This window comes from Xenopus tropicalis, chromosome 2, assembly GCF_000004195.4.
Source record: "Xenopus tropicalis strain Nigerian chromosome 2, UCB_Xtro_10.0, whole genome shotgun sequence".
Lineage (NCBI taxonomy): Eukaryota > Metazoa > Chordata > Amphibia > Anura > Pipidae > Xenopus > Xenopus tropicalis.
This window is the reverse complement of record NC_030678.2, coordinates 100,810,580-100,823,468: the sequence shown is the minus strand read 5'-3', so window position 1 is coordinate 100,823,468 and position 12,889 is coordinate 100,810,580.

The following is a 12,889-nucleotide window of genomic DNA, read 5'->3' as shown; positions in this document are numbered from 1 at the left end:
AAATGGACAGACTGCGCAAAATAAAAAATATATCTATTATAGTTAGTTAGGCAAAAATGTAATTTATAAATGCTCGAGTGAGCAGATGTCTAACATAACAGCCAGAACTCTACTTCCTGCTTTCAGCTCTCTAAGCTCTTAGTTAGTCAGTGACTTTAGGGGGGCCACATGGGACATAACTGTTCAGATTTGTGAGTATACAGGTCAGATTCAAATGCAAACTAACTGAGCAGTTATGTCCCATATGGCCCCCCTCAGGTGAGCTGTAAAGGAGGAAGTACTGTTGTAAGAAATTGTGTATCTTGGGTGCCATTATTTGTGTTATATACATATGTGTTTGTGCCTCTATACATATTTATGTATCATACACCTTGTAGAGGGGAGTTCTACTGAGCCCTATAAACCAGTTGTTCAAGTAAATCTCCATATCAAAGGGTTTTTCTGTGGATGGTGGGACAGTACGGCTGCAAGAAGCCATAAAACTCAATAGTTACTGAACAATGGGCAAGGTGTGGTTTTATCAACCCCCATCTGATCAGTTGTTATGTGGGGGAAGTGGCTGAAAAGTGCATAAATGTGGGCTGGACAGTGGTCAAGGGAGCAACTTGGGTGGAGGAACCTGGGGAAGAACCTGGGAGGAGCACCTGAGAACTGGATCAGAAGTGACCGGGCAGGATGTGAGACAGACCAGAGAGGAGGCCATGGCAAGGAATCAGACCACCATGTTCTTTGTTCATCGGTAGCTATAATGTAGATTTTGTCATTAATCTGTAAATGTAAATTATGTATATATATTGTTTTGTGTTAATTAATCTTTCATTGTAACAATCCATCGATTTGCTACTCAATATATTCATTTTAGTATACACTTATTGGTGTGGGTTATTTGTCTGCTTCTCAAAAGAACCGGAACCCTAGTAAGAGGGGTGATTAATATTATTATTAATATTATATTATTATTATTATTATTATATATAGTTCAAATCTTACACTGTTATGGCCATTATATTAGACATTTGCTCACTCCAGCCTTTATACATTATACCAGGGCTGTCCAACTGGCGACCCCCCTCTGTGTGGCCCCCCACCTGTCTGGCTGCTTTGATGGTTTACCTTTGTGGAAACTTTAAATGGTATCAGTACTGAGATTAAATGGCCCCCTGCATGGTTCACACCTCATATTTAGCCTGTAATCCCCCTGTATTGTTTAAAAATGTAATCCCCTGTACTGTTCACACCTTTTACTCCCTGCATTATTCACACCTCAGACTCAGGCTCTAATCACCCACATTGTTCCCCTGTTCACACCTCAGACAGACTGTAGGAGCAGTGCCAGCATTGTGTCAGTGTATGCTGTCTGTGTGTGCCATACACACAGGCAGCATAGGGCAGACAGAGTATGGCACACACAGGCAGCATAGGGCAGGTAGAGTATGGCACACACAGGCAGCATAGGGCAGGTACAGTATGGCACACAGGCAGCCTAGGGCAGAGAGAGTATGGCACACATAGGCAGGGTAGGACAGGCAGAGTATGTGCCATACTCTGCCTTCCCTATGTTGCCTGTGTGTGCCATACTCTGCCTGCTCTACCCTGCCTGTGTGCCATACTCTACCTGCCCTATGCTGCCTGTGATTGCCATACTCTACCTGCCCTCTGCTGCCTGTGTGTGCCATACTCTACCTGCCCTATGCTGCCTGTGTGTGCCATACTTTGCTTGCCCTACCCTGCCTGTGTGTGCCATACTCTAACTGCCCTATGCTGCCTGTGGGAGGTGAACCTGGCAGGGGTTTGTTCTGGGAGTTTGTTAGCATTTGAAAATAGTTATTATATGATCCCTAAGGTGTGTAATTATGTGCTGGGAGTTGCTGTGCTATCCACAGGGGAAGAGGAGGCATTGGGATTTAAGGTTGTGTCTTAATATGACATAATATAATTCTTTCACATATGAATGAAGGGTGATATCCCTACAGTGAGCACCAACCATTTGGGGTTTTGCTGCGCTACCACCATTAATGTGGGTATAGTCTTAAAAGCTCTTGTGATAACATGGGTGTGGTTTTAAGTGGGTGTGGTTTAAAAAGGGGGAGTGGTCAAACTGGCTTCCATTATCGGCCTTCTACCGCGTTGGCCAGAAAAATTCCGGCCCTTGGTACCACAGAAGTTGGACAGTGCTGCATTATACATACATTTTTGCCTGACTATATTGTAAAATTTTTTATTTTGCGCAGTCTATTTTGCCCATTTTCATTTTTACACTGAACTGCTCCTTTAAAATTGCTGCTCTAATGGTATTTCAGAAAATATCCATGAACATATTATCATAGCAATTCTACATAAATATTTTCTAGTTAGGCTTACTGCAAACCTACTTACAAGCTGACATGTGTAACAAGCCAATTATATTCAGGATTCCAGGCAAAATTGTATTTTAACTACACACCAAGGGCTTGTGGTACATGTCTGGATTCCTGCCCACTAGTGAGATATTTTACTGGCAGTGACAGCATTGGCTGGAATCCAGGGTATGCCTGACCGGTGCTTGCAAATTATTCCCTGGTTACCTGGATACATCATAGTCACTAAGGGAGAAATTATGCACCCACGCTGTTTTATGCAGCAGTTTTTAATCTACCATTGTATTTCACTGCAAAGTATGCAAATATCTTATAAGCAATTAAAATAATCCTCATTTTGTGAGTACAGTTCATCTTTTACTTTGGTTTCAAATGATTAAATGTTTTTTTGATTAAATAATTCAGCTGTCGCTGTGCAGCATCCTCCACTAGAGGCAGAAACATGTTGAGTGGCTGCACTGTGTCTAATAGCAATAATAAGCCAAGTACCAACTGATTCCTGAGGGCCTTTGTCAGATTATCCACACTGTCAGTCTGCCACCTACGGTGCCTGCAATCACGGTTTATATTGTGAAAATATGACAGGTATGCAAGGCATCACATAAGATAGTGCTAGGAAGACATTATTTTTATAAGGTAGTATACTAGAAGATAAGACCCTTTTAATAAATGAACAACAGGGGTAGTTGCACAAGGTCCAGGCTCGGATTTGTGGGAAGGCCACAAAGGCCCAGGCCTAGGGTGATTTTAGGGGTGGCATGCTGCCCAACTGCATTTGTTTTTTCCTGGAGCACTGGGGAAATAGACAAGCAGGAGATTTGTTAGTCCTCAGTGATCCCGGACCAGATGATGAGGAGCGCAAGCGATGAGGGGCAGTGGCGAAGACATGAAGAGAGGAGCTACTACACATGCATGGGGGGCAGGGGCTGTGGAGGGGAGTGAAGAGGGCACCCAAACTTTAAATCCAGGGCTGAGAAAGTCCACTAGAATTGGAGGCCCACCATTAGACCTTTCATCAGCTATATTGAAAACTGTTATTATAAATTGCAGTTTATGTGCTTTCATCGCTGGGAGAGTGCCCCACCTTGGACCTCACATCTACTTTAGTAAACACATACTTATTTTTTTTACGTTATACCTTATTGTGTTTACGTTCTCCTGCATAAGGGAAGTCCAGTTACAAATTTCTTGGGGCAGCTGAGGGGATTGACCAATAAGATCATTGATCTGGGCCCATTGGCACCTTTAAGTGGCCATCCCAAAAGAGTACATTCTATATAGAGACCCTTATTGAGGTGGGACTCTTATTATCACAGGGAGGTCACTTTGCTGATGAGAACAGGGAGAAAGCAGAAATTCCGAACTCTTATTAATTATCAGTCTACACAACTGAGGAGCCAGCTAATCAAGACTTCAAGGTAAACAAAGGTCCAGATGCTATACAGGCCATGGTATTAAACAAGCTTAGCTCTTTGATTGCCAAACCTCTTCACTTAATTTTTCCGGATTCATTGTGGTCTGGCACTGTGGTGCTGAGGGACTGGCATATTGCTAATGTAGTTAATGAAACATTTTCCAATTGGACCAGTGTTGTTAGTGGAGTACCGCAGGGGTCTGTCCTTAGTCCTTTGTTTTTAATGACCTGGAGGTGGGCATAGAAAGTACTGTTTCTATTTTTGCAGCAAAATAGGCAGCATAATGCACAGTATCATGCATTTATGATTATAGGTAGTGCAGTATGTACAGCTATAGCATGAGTTAGAATTTTCAGGGTCACATAAAGCAATTTTATGAAGATCCACAAGTATTAGCATTTATGAAAGAACATTTTATAATGGAGATGATACAAAATATATGTTTTTATCAGCAAATCTTATTTTTTAAGAAAAAAAAATTTACTTGGTACAGGCCCTATCAGTCCCTATGCTAGTATCAGCCTTCTTTGCCTGCACCCAGAACCATTGTCTCGGCCGAGGGCGAGCAAAGAACAACCTTTCTTTTTTCTAGGTTACTGCATATTTTTGTTTAAACAATTCTGGCAATGTGTATACAGGTATGGGACCTAATATCCAGAATGCTCGGGACCTGGGGTTTTCTGGATAAGGGATCTTTCCATAATTTGGATCTCCGTTCCTTGAGTCTGCTAAAAAATCATTAAATATTTAAATATATTAAATATTAAATAAACCCAATAGGATTGTTTTGCCTCCAATAAGGATTGATTATATCTTAGTTGGGATAAAGTACGGAGAAAAAGTGAATCATTTTCAAAAATTAGAATTACTGCTTATAATGGAGTCTATGGGAGATGGCCTTTCCGTAATTTGGAACTTTCTGGATAACACATTTCCGGATAAGGGATCCCATACCTGTATATACAGTACATTGTAATAAAATACAAATGAATATGTACACAGTGGTTGGAAAAGGGTTAATGATTAGCATTTCCTGTTGTCTACATCTCGTAGCTCTGGGCGATGAGCTTCTCATGCCATCTAGACCCAGCAAACAAACTGCTTCTTTCATCCCTCTCCAAGGAACATAGAAATGCACCCAGATGGAGAGATGGGGCCATCTGTACTGTAACCCGGTAACAAGATAACAAGCTATACATGTTTTTATGCTGCACCCCTCTCAGCAATGTTAATTATAGTTCTTTATGATCCAAATCCATTTCACTATAAAGGAAAACATAAGCAGTTTTGAAGCTGTAGCCATTACCCATGCAGTCCTCTCTAAAAAGAACAATTATTTTTGAGCGTCGCCACTTTTGATTCCAGAAATTCTTTGCTGCCTAAAGTTGTCCCTCTTAATTCAGTGGGTCATCCCAGGTTGTGTGTTATTATTATTTTAATAATAAGTGTAAAAAAAAATAAAATAAATGGATATGGATTTATGTGATCGCAATGTATACTAGTTATGAACATGAAACACCAAAAACAAATGCAGCATTTATTTTATATCATTATGCTTTTTTTAACATGTAGTACTTTACCTACCTTTCTGAATATTCCCTCATAATATCTCATATGTGCCCAAGGGACAGGCACACCAGAAGGCCTCAAAGAGATTGGCTGTGAGACCAGCATGCACCTGGTTTATATGCATCCTGAAGAAAAGGGGGAGTGTCACTGAAACAGGAAGCCAAGCATATACAGCATTGTATTCCACCTCTAATGCCTCCCAGTACCATTTGCACGTGGTAATCACAAAAGAGCCTTTCTTGGCTTGAAGAAATTACTAAAGCATTTTTTTTTATATACAGGCACCCAAAAGCCCCTAAGTATATATAGCCAAGTACATACCATATAGCTGATAGACAGGTGTGTTCTTTACACACCTCTACTTCCTGTTACAGTCAGAACTTGTATTATTTATTATCAGGTGGTTACAGAGTGACACAAAGAACAACTTAATATCATACAGTATCTCAAGGTGAAGCACACGGGAATATGTACAATGGATGCACCGAACCCAGTCTTTTGGGTTCAGCCGAACCCCCGATTCCACCCTTAGGGATTCGGCCGAATACCAAACCAAATCCAATTGCTAATTAGGATCCAGGAGGGGTAAAAGTCACAAAAAATATTTCACTTTCATGTTCTCACGGACATTTAACACTTTCAAATCAAAATTAGCATTATGCTAATTATGATTATAAGCATTATGCTAATTAAGATTTGGATTTAGTTCAGCCAGGACGGTGGAACCCTGCAGAAAAAGGCCGAATCCTGGCCGAATACCGAACTGAATCCTGGATTCGGTGCATTTTTTCACTTCCGTGTTCACATGGACATTTAACACTTCCAAATTCTAAATAGCATACAGTGGAGGAAATAATTATTTGACCCCTCACTGATTTTGTAAGTTTGTCCAATGACAAAGAAATGAAAAGTCTCAGAACAGTATCATTTCAATGGTAGGTTTATTTTAACAGTGGCAGATAGCACATCAAAAGGAAAATCGAAAAAATAACTTTAAATAAAAGATAGCAACTGATTTGCATTTCATTGAGTGTAATAAGTTTTTGAACCCCTACCAACCATTAAGAGTTCTGGCTCCCACAGAGTGGTTAGACACTTCTACTCAATTAGTCCACCTCATTAAGGACACCTGTCTTAACTAGTCACCTGTATAAAAGACACCTGTCCACAGAATCAATCAATCAAGCAGACTCCAAACTCTCCAACATGGGAAAGACCAAAGAGCTGTCCAAGGATGTCAGAGACAAAATTGTAGACCTGCACAAGGCTGGAATGGGCTACAAAACCATTAGCAAGAAGTTGGGAGAGAAGGTGACAACTGTTGGTGCGATTGTTCGAAAATGGAAGGAGCACAAAATGACCATCAATCGACCTCGCTCTGGGGCTCCACGCAAGATCTCACCTCGTGGGGTGTCAATGATTCTGAGAAAGGTGAAAAAGCATCCTAGAACTACACGGGAGGAGTTAGTTAATGACCTCAAATTAGCAGGGACCACAGTCACCAAGAAAACCATTGGAAACACATTACACCGCAATGGATTATAATCCTGCAGGGCTCGCAAGGTCCCCCTGCTCAAGAAGGCACATGTGCAGGCCCGTCTGAAGTTTGCCAATGAACACCTGAATGATTCTGTGAGTGACTGGGAGAAGGCGCTGTGGTCTGATGAGACCAAAATAGAGCTCTTTGGCATTAACTCAACTCGCTGTGTTTGGAGGAAGAAAAATGCTGCCTATGACCCCCAAAACACCGTCCCCGCCGTCAAGCATGGGGGTGAAAACATTTTGCTTTGGGGGTGTTTTTCTGCTAAGGGCACAGGACAACTTATTCGCATTAACGGGAAAATGGACGGAGCCATGTATCGTGAAATCCTGAACGACAACCTCCTTCCCTCTGCCAGGAAACTGAAAATGGGTCGTGGATGGGTGTTCCAGCACGACAATGACCCAAAACATACAGCAAAGGCAACAAAGGAGTGGCTCAAGAAGAAGCACATTAAGGTCATGGAGTGGCCTAGTCAGTCTCCGGACCTTAATCCAATAGAAAACCTATGGAGGGAGCTCAAGCTCAGAGTTGCACAGAGACAGCCTCGAAACCTTAGGGATTTAGAGATGATCTGCAAAGAGGAGTGGACCAACATTCCTCCTAAAATGTGCGCAAACTTGGTCATCAATTACAAGAAACGTTTGACCTCTGTGCTTGCAAACAAGGGTTTTTCCACTAAGTATTAAGTCTTTTTTTGTTAGAGGGTTCAAAAACTTATTTCACTCAATGAAATGCAAATCAGTTGCTATCTTTTATTTAAAGTTATTTTTTCGATTTTCCTTTTGATGTGCTATCTGCCACTGTTAAAATAAACCTACCATTGAAATGATACTGTTCTGAGACTTTTCATTTCTTTGTCATTGGACAAACTTACAAAATCAGTGAGGGGTCAAATAATTATTTCCTCCACTGTATGCTAATTAGGATTCGGATTTGGTTTGTCCAGGACCGTGGATTCGGTCGAATCCGAACCCTGCCAAAAACGGCCGAATACGGAACCGAATCCTGGATTCAGTGCATCCCTAATATTTACTGAAACGTTTATGCCAGTTTTATAATATTCTTTACCAGGTCACTTTTTAGAATATAAATTATGTAATATTTGCTTTTAATTGATTAGTTTGCTTTACTTGGTTTGTGAAAATGTTGTGAAAAAGTACATATTCAAGGCCAGTTATTAGGGTCAGCACCTTTTAAATCTTTTAGATCCGGGCAGGGGTGGGGTTGGTGACATAAGGGGCAGAGAGGGTGACATTTTGTGGGCATCATATTCATATTCTCATTGTTACCTTTTTCTCTAATTGGGCCAGCTCATTAAAATTCTGTTAATTATTATTTGCATAATTTCCATTTAATATACACTTCAAAGACTTTATATCTGGGGGTGATACATGTCATTCTGAGAATGCCTTGTTTGATGCAGGATGTTGATAATGAGTTCACATGGACTTTATTTTGATGATTAATTTTGTGCTGTTTTCACTCGGTCATTACCAAGGGCAAAATAAGACTGATGAAAGTGCTCAAAAGTGTTTGGTACTACCAAATTAGTTTTCAGTTGCACATACCCATTAATTAATATAAGAGCATGGTGCTGGGTCTCCTAGATGTATGACTAACTCCCAAGATACTTGTATAACAGAAGGTAGAAACCGCACTAAAAATTTTTGGCTGGGGAGCTTACCCCACTTATTATGCCAGTGTAACCACAAAAATTATTCAGGGGGGTTACTCCTTCCTTTTATCAAAAGTATTTGGGACATTGGGTTATAGAGACACAATGTGTATTTGTGTGGATTGTTTTTTAAACACTTAGGGCTATGCCAAGCCATAAAAAACTTAAAATTGTGCCTGCGCCCTGCATTGAATCTGCCTGGGTGCAGGCATACGCAGAGTATTTCTGCCTGAAACTGCTCCACAGCCCATATGAAATAGACCAAAAACTAAGTTAAAAATAACTTCACAGCTCTTTACAATGCACTCTTGGCTAAGGTCCTCCAAATCAAGCCAAGGAGCACATTGTTGTGAGATCTGTGGAAAATGCTTGTAAATTCTAAATGCAGCACCTGCCAGAGCTTATACATATTTTTATAGTAACATGAAAGGGCAAAGTGCCTGACTACTTTCTTTAGATATGCCTTCTCAGCTACTGGCAGTGTTGCTACAAGTAAATCCTAAATGCAGAACAGCACAGAGCACAGGAGCATTCAAATTTGCTCCCACATATTTACCCGCTGTTTAGACTTACATGCATGGTATTCCAAAGCAGGAATAAAATGTTACTGTACTAAATTGGTGTTGATATCAGTGACATTTCTACAGCTGTTATAAATAAGGGCAATTATTCTTTCAAAACATTTCTGAAAGCAAGAATTCACTATTGCCCGTGCTACTAATAGACACAGTGATTATTCTAATTTTAATATGCATAGTACAAGTATGGGTTCTAGAATCTGCAAGCCCATTATTTAGAATGCCCTGAAATACAGCAATGCCCTTTCTCAATGGCATATATAAACAAACAATTCTTAATTTTTTACTTATTTGCTTTTTATTTTTAATACTGTACTTTGTACATGTTAGCTAAACCTGAATAAATCCATTTTAATGGTTTTTTATGTTTTCATTTTTTAAGTCTCCACAATGCAAGACCTATTATCTGGTAAATGCATTCTGCATAATAACTCACATACTGATTCTACAATCGCATGGAGCAAGAATTCCTAGGGTGGTTAGCCACTGGGTTTTTTTTCCACACCTAAACAATTGCAGTTGAAGCCAATGTGAATTTATTGAAAAGGTCAGTACAGGCAATTCTCACATTTTTCTGTCTATAGATACAAATGGAAAATTTTAGTAGCATGTTATTTTTCAGTTTGTTTACAATGATGCTTCAACAACGATATGTTGTTTGTTTACAATGATGCTTCCACAACAATATGTTGTAAAAATATAACTACTGCTATGGTATAACTAAGCATGTACACCAAATTATGTCAGATCAAGAAAACCATGTATCTGTTGAATATTATTCTAAAACCAATAAAATTTCAAATAAAAAAGACAAAAACAAAACTATGACTACTACAACTTCCAGTGTGACTCACCCTACAGATAAAGGATGTTGGAAGCTCTATTTGAATAACAGCTGGAGTGCTCAATAATAAAGTATCAGGGTGTGAATTTGTGAACACAAAGCACTACTGAAATCCCTTCATTATTTGCCTCAGGCAGCGAATATTTCAATGGAGATCAGAAAACCCGCCAGCTGGCACCAGCATAGGATTAGTATTCTGCACCTTTTAAAATGGATTAGTTAAATTGCACCCTTGAAGTTTGTGGTTGTTCCTGAATCTTATACAGAGCTACCTGGAGTAGATTTTTGCTGCTAGGATGGTGCAGTGAATTAGAGTTCAGCAGCTCATTCCACTAGTGAATATGATCAAACCTAGTTTTGTTTCTGCAAACTGATACACATTAAGGTTACCAGACTCTGCCTTATCTTTAGTGTAGGCTTCTGAATTATGAAGTAGGGAGAGTAATGTATAAGGGATGCAACAGACTCACAGGTCCTTACTTGCTTCCATAAATGTGATCTTATGCATCAGAAAAAAACATAGATGTTGTAAAACAATTGACTGACTTGTATGTTTATAAGTAGGAATGTTTGCTAGAAGAAGTTGACCAGCAAGTGGTCTGATGAGTGAAATTACTACTTGCCTATGGGGTTGTTCTATCTTTATAGCTGCTGAAATTGACATATACAGTATATATGGGGCCGTGAATTAAATCTGTTCAAAAAAATCTGTATAAAAACACTTCACTGTATAGAGACCTACAAGAATGTAGTAATTTACTAGAATGCAGTAATTTACTAGAATGCACTATAAGGATGCACCGAAACTCAAGTTGTTACATTTTAAATATGATGTATACTGGTCTTTTGATTATTAAGGGGTGCCCCAACAATCTAGGGCACCTATTATATTCAAATCATCCAAAAACAGCTTCAGAAACATGCCGAACAGCCATGATGTATAATAAAACTCAGTCTTTATACATATCCTTTAATACCCAGATGCCTGACGGGTTTCGTGCACATGCGCACTTAATCATAGGCATCACCTATTACATTCACACACAGAAGGACCAATTTTTTATTAGAAGCCAAAACAGTGTATGACAAAGTCTCAGAGGAAACCTACACAGAAATGTGGAGAACTTCCTAGGTTAGAATCAAACTCAGGACCCTAATGCTAGCCAATAAATATTGTATTTATTCACATCTTAAAATTGAAACTACTTTAAAATGTCTGAAAATATTTCAGCACACTATGCACTGTGGTTATTTTTAGTGTACCTTTTTATGGAAAAATATTGGTGGGTATGGTGGTTATTCACAAAGGTAAAGTAAAATTGCAATAATAATGATTAATAGCATTGCATTTCATAAAAAGAACATGCAGTTTATATTTCTGTATATGAGTGAAATCAGAGAATCAGATTACACAAAAACAGAGTACTATATACAAATATAATATTTACATTTACACATAATTATTTTTTCAGTGTCAAATATGACCTAAACATCTCTGGCAAAAATATTCAAATTTATATGTGTAGGTATGTGTAACATTCTTAAAAAAATGCAGCATTCTTAAGATTAAAAGACTGAGCTTTTATTAAAAAAACCCAAAAAGAATAATAATAAATAATATACCCTAAGTTGTAAAATATAAGGATTTTAGAAGTCAATTTGGAGTTCCATGACAAGTAGAAAAACAGCGTGGCCCTATAATGGCACAAAACTAGAACCACGCCAAAACAATTTTTCATCTTCTGTGTTTATGTGACAAAAATGTACCATGATTTTAAGGAATCGGTTCGGCCAGGCCCCAGGATTCAGCCGGATCCAAATCCTGCTGAAAAAGTGCGAATCCTGAACTGAATCTGCAACTGCTTCCCTAATTTATTTTAAAATTGATATTTCTACTTAAGCCCCATCATCAATAAAATGTCCCAGAACAGTGCTAACATTCCACCCATTGCCTATCCATAGAACAGTACAGTTTGAGACTTATTGCTCATACCAATCTAATCTTTTCTTTCCCTCTGCACAGAGTAGGGTAACATTTTAAAGATCATCCTACTTTTAAAAATGTGAATAGTGCCTTCCTTACCATGCACTGAGAAGAGGGATGCGGCATCTGCAGCTAAGCGCAGGATATTACGTAGGTAACTTCTGTTATATGGTCACAGAACTCAGAGGTGACTTCTGATATTCCTATATATTTTAATATCAAGCGCCTACACATGCACAGAATAAGTGTATGGAGGTTAATAGAGCATTGGGTAATAGTCAAGAGTGTCCCTGCCCTTCACACTGTGCCTGTCATGAAATGATCGAGGCTGCGCCCTGTCTGTCACTAAAAGCTGGTGGATATCAATGGGGGACCATGGGACGTGCAGCTCACAGTATGTCCTGCCACCCCGCCTAGGCATGCTTTGCCCAAGGAACTGTCTTTATGGCCTTTTCTTGGGCTGAAGACCATCACAAAATTTGTCTATTGCTGGTCACCACTCGATTAATGGCACCAATGTAAATAGACTGACAGCTCTGCCTCCCTATCTTACCCCACTCATAGTCCCCAGTTAATTGGATTAGCTCATGCATTCTATGTGTGACTTCTCAAAAATGTCATAACCAGGGTTGAGTGAGTGTCTGGAACCAGGGGCCCGCATCCTAGTCATGGACCTTCCTCCCTCCAGTAGCAAACCTCCACCATGTGTCACATCCCTCTTATTTGTGCCTGTGATTGGAGGATGAGGAAGGATCAACTGGGTGCAAAAGTGAGTGGGGTGCAGGGTCAGCAGGACCCACTGGGTTTCTTCCCAGTGTCCTGCTTGCCCAGTCTGACCCTGGTCATAACTCCCTTGTGGGCACTATTGCTTCACTGGGGAAATACATTTTATATTAATATAATAATATATATTATATTCACAGA